The sequence below is a fragment of the Apaloderma vittatum genome, unplaced genomic scaffold, assembly GCF_000703405.1.
Source record: "Apaloderma vittatum isolate BGI_N311 unplaced genomic scaffold, ASM70340v1 scaffold13677, whole genome shotgun sequence".
NCBI lineage: Eukaryota > Metazoa > Chordata > Aves > Trogoniformes > Trogonidae > Apaloderma > Apaloderma vittatum.
In genome coordinates, this window is record NW_009726862.1 from 13,409 (window position 1) to 17,700 (window position 4,292).

Sequence of the window (4,292 nt, forward strand, 5' to 3'; positions counted from 1 at the left end):
CTTGGTAGATCTTCTCTGTGATCTCACCGTGTTGCTTCTGGGAAAGCCAGTACTGTCAGAGGGCTGCTATGGAAAGGGAGGAGAGAATTCAAAGAGTCTAAAGGTAAGGCCTGAAGTTGTCTTTCCAGGAGTGTATTGCTTGGGGTTACTGGAGTGGACTGGCTGCTGCCACATGACATGAGTCTGTTCCACTGGGGAAACAGTTGCAGCTTCCCTCAGTACATTGCACATCCCCTACACCTCACATTCCTACTTTTACCTAAACATACTCGTACCTAATCTGCACAGAATAGAATAAAACATTTTAAAATGATAAACTACAGTCTGGTGACTGATGAGGGGATAGTTTCCAAGCTCCAAGTGCTTCTCCCACCAGAGATATTGTGGTGGTTTGGCCCTGACTGGAGGCCAGGAGCTCACCAAAGCCGCTCTGTCACTCCCCTTTTTTTAGATGGACAGGAGAGGGGGAAGATATAATGAGAGGCCCGTGGGTTAAGATAAAAGCAGTTTAATACTTTGCAAAAGGAAAGACCGTGCACAGAAGCAAAGCCAAACAAAGATTATTCTCTACTTCCTATCAGCGGGCAATGTCTGGCCACTTTCCCAGGAAGCAGGGCTCCAGTACGTTTAGTGGTTGCTCCGGAGGACAACGCAAATAGCAAATGCCCCCCAAGTTCCCTCTTCCTTCTCTCTTTTATATCTAAGCTGACATTACATGGTATGGAATACCCCTTTGGTCAGTTTGGGTTGGCTGGTGCAGCTGTGTCCCCTCCCAAGATGTTGCCCACCCTCAGCCTACTGTTGCGGGAACACTGAAAAACCACAGCCTCGGTGCTGTGTGAGCACTGCTCAGCAGTAGCCAAAACACTGGGGTGCTATCAACAGCCTTCTAGCTACCACTACAAAAACACAGCACCGAGAGAGCTGCTGTGGGAAGATTAACTCCACCTCAGCCTGACCCAATACAGATATTCTTCCTCATTTACACTGTACAAACGTCTTTACACTACACTAATGTCTGCAGCCTGACTTCCAGCTGGTATGGTGGAAAAGAAACATCAGACAATGCATGTGTTGGACTAAAATTGCACAAAAATAAAGGTTTATGAGTTCTATACCAAGATGTTTTCCATTAGTTCAGGAAGCTCTTGAAGAATGAATTGTACTGCCTTTTTGGCTTTTTCATCATGCAAACTTCCGAGTTCGTGCCACTCAGTGACTGTCCTTTTTCCCATTTCCCTTCTCTATCACATTCGATATAAATCACTCGCCATGGCTCATATAGCTCTTCTAACAAATTGGAAAGAAGAAAAATAGTCTGTCCTGCACACTGCAAAAAGCTTTGGTTTCTCTAATGTTTCCACTTAATTGAGGCCAAGTTGCTTTTCTTTTAAGTCAATGGTGGAAATCCCATTCCCTTCATTAAGATCCTCTCCCCAGAACAGGCCTGGGTACATCTGAAGAAACAGACAGATCCTTGCTCTATAATAACTGACACCTCATATCATCATAACCTAAATTGTGTTTTGCCTTCAGGTGAAACATAGAAGCCTGATAAAGAAGTACTGCCTGGTGAAAAAAAGGACCTTTTTTTTCTGTTCCACATCTGACTTTGTGTACTAGAATTTCTCCTTCCAGCAAGACCTGAGCTACAGAAGTCTGTAGGGAAGAGACCTAAATCAATTAATTTTAAGTTTATCTGTATCTAGCTTTGCATATAGATATGTTGGTTTAAAAAAGAATTAAAAGTAGTCAAGGTGCACATCTATTGCTCCTTGCTATCATATGTCCAGCTGTCTCAAAGAGTGCTTACAGATGTAGTAGGAGCAGCTTCTGTGGCAGGCATGCAAAATGCCAAGAATGAAAAGTCATTAGGGGGCTGGTTAGCTCAATCAGTAGAGCGTAGCGCTGACAACACTAAGGTCACGGGTTCGATTCCCGTTCAGTCGCCATGTGTTGCTTGATCTAGTCGAGAGGTGGCGTCCCTGGCGGCAGGGAGGCTGGATTAAAATGATCTCTAAGGTCCCTTCCAGCTTAGGCCATTCTATGATTCTATGTCATGTGCATGAGGAATCCTTTTCTCCAGCTAGCTGTTGTCACTGTCAGCTGCAGAAGTAGTTTTTACTGTTCAAGTTTTCTTCTGAGCTTTTGCAAAACCCTGATTTTTTGCTAAGTCATATATTGCGACTAGGATCCATGGCACAGGGCTTTGCAGGAAATGGGAAAACTTGGAACTCCTGAATGATTTACACTTCAAGCTAAATGCACTCATGGGCTTGATTTTGCAGACTTAGTCAGGGACAGGAACTACAGCAACCAATGGGAAATAGATCTGAGGGCTTCTTGTATCTGTTTGGGCTGTGAATGTTTGAGCCACAATAGATTCATAGGAAGATGCAAGAAACTCCCCACTGAACACTTATAAAACAATCTAGTCTTCCTAACAAAGACAACTCAACTGATAGATACCTCAAACATGATGGCTGAAATCCTTCTCTACATCTCATTTTAAAAATAATTCTATCTCAAAATGTAACTGTGTTAAAATGGAGATTCTGTTGATATTAAGACTGCTCAATCACTAATAGTGGTCAATGTGAATATTACTGTCCTTCAACATGGAAATTTTACTATATTTGGCAACACCGTTACCGTGTGGACATATAATATGCATAAAAAATGTATACAAATTAATTAAAATAATATTATAACAGACATAACCACTATATATCTGTATCCATATATAAAACTTAATGAAGTTTTACAGTGACTCATTTAGATATTAGCCACTAGGCGGTAGTATAAGATTAAGGCATGTAAAAATAACCGATAGTTTTTATTCATTTTGTAGTACACTTCAAAACACAGACCCACTTCCTAAGAAATTCTGTAAAACATTTTCATGCTTCTTTATCAAATCAGCAAGATGCTTGGAACAAAAATATATCTCACAAGATTCCACAGGAGGTTAAATATGTTATTTGAAGCCAATTAATGACAAAGACAACAGGTACAAAAAACTCTCTTGACTTTTTATCTCGCCTTATGTGTTTGGGTTTAGTACAGTTCAAAAAATGCAGTTTAGCCACTGTAGAATCTTATTTAGATTAAAGAACTATAACATGAGCCCCTCCTCATGAAGAACATTGCCCAGGACCATGTCCAGTTACGTTTTGAATATCTCCAAGGATGGAGACTCCACAACCTCTCCGAACAAGCTGTGCCACTGTTTGACCACCCTTAGAGTAAAAGGTTTCTCTTGCATTCAGATTTCATGTTCTGTAATTCACATCCATTGCCTTTTTTTTTTTTCCTGAATATAACCTGGATCCCTCTTCTTTATTCCCTCTCATCAGGTGTTCATACACATTGACAAAGTATCTTAATTTCATTTTTGCTAGTGTTTCAGGTGTATATGGAAATTTCAGTTTGGGTCTAACACGACAAATTAGTTTTATAGAGTTAGAAGCATAAAAAAGGAAGTTTCTATGACTACAGGATACAATACTGAGTGCATTTTGGAAATCACTCAGCTGTAATAGAGTAAGCAAGCCCAGTTCACTTCCTCTGCTGTGTTTGACTTTGCCACGCTTCTGTGATAATGTGGTTTATTGCCTTCATTGCCTGCTAAGAAGTTATGCCAAAGTGAATCTGGGTAACAAAAAGGCTGGATATGCAGCCTTTTGTCTCTTTCTCACACAAATAAAACAATCAGATCTTTCTGCAGTACCACCTGGGAGACCTGAATTCATGGGGTATTTTGAGATCCCCATTTAATGTTCTTTTGTTCTACCAGGTATGTATGGTTCCTCCTAAAATACCTGAGGCTATCGTTTATTGTAGCACTATATGGCAGTATCTCTCTTGGATTTATTTTTTATTAATGAGGGAATGTAGGGAGATCACCGTGAAGAAAGCCCTTTTTAGATTTTTTGTAATTTATTTTCTCTGGTGGGCAGGGAAATACAGTACATTATTAGAAAGACTAAAAAGTTTTCCCCAATTTATACTTACTTTGCTAAGAAAAGACAACATTCCTTTGCAGTATATTTTTCAAAAGTTGGGGTTTTTTTTAACAGTTGCCAACATATTTATCAATGTGCATTTTGCAGAGTGCTGTGTGTTCAGAGTGTTGTAAAATGAATTTTAAACCAAGACTGGACATAAGCCATAAAGTCCAAAGTGAAACAGTAAGGTGTTTTAATCTCAGGGTTTGTTTTAACTTGTTACGCAGAAAGGAGCCAAAAGCTACATGAGATTGTGGGCTTGCCCTTTCTGAAGAATAAATTCTA

The 4,292-nt window shown here is 40.0% G+C and overlaps 1 non-coding gene across 1 annotated transcript; it reads left to right on the plus strand.

Moving 5' to 3' along the window:
• The first annotated feature begins 1,877 nt into the window (after positions 1–1,877).
• TRNAV-GAC lies at positions 1,878–1,949 on the plus strand. Its single transcript has one exon. It is a non-coding gene; the product is annotated as a tRNA-Val (tRNA).
• Positions 1,950–4,292: the final 2,343 nt, after the last annotated feature.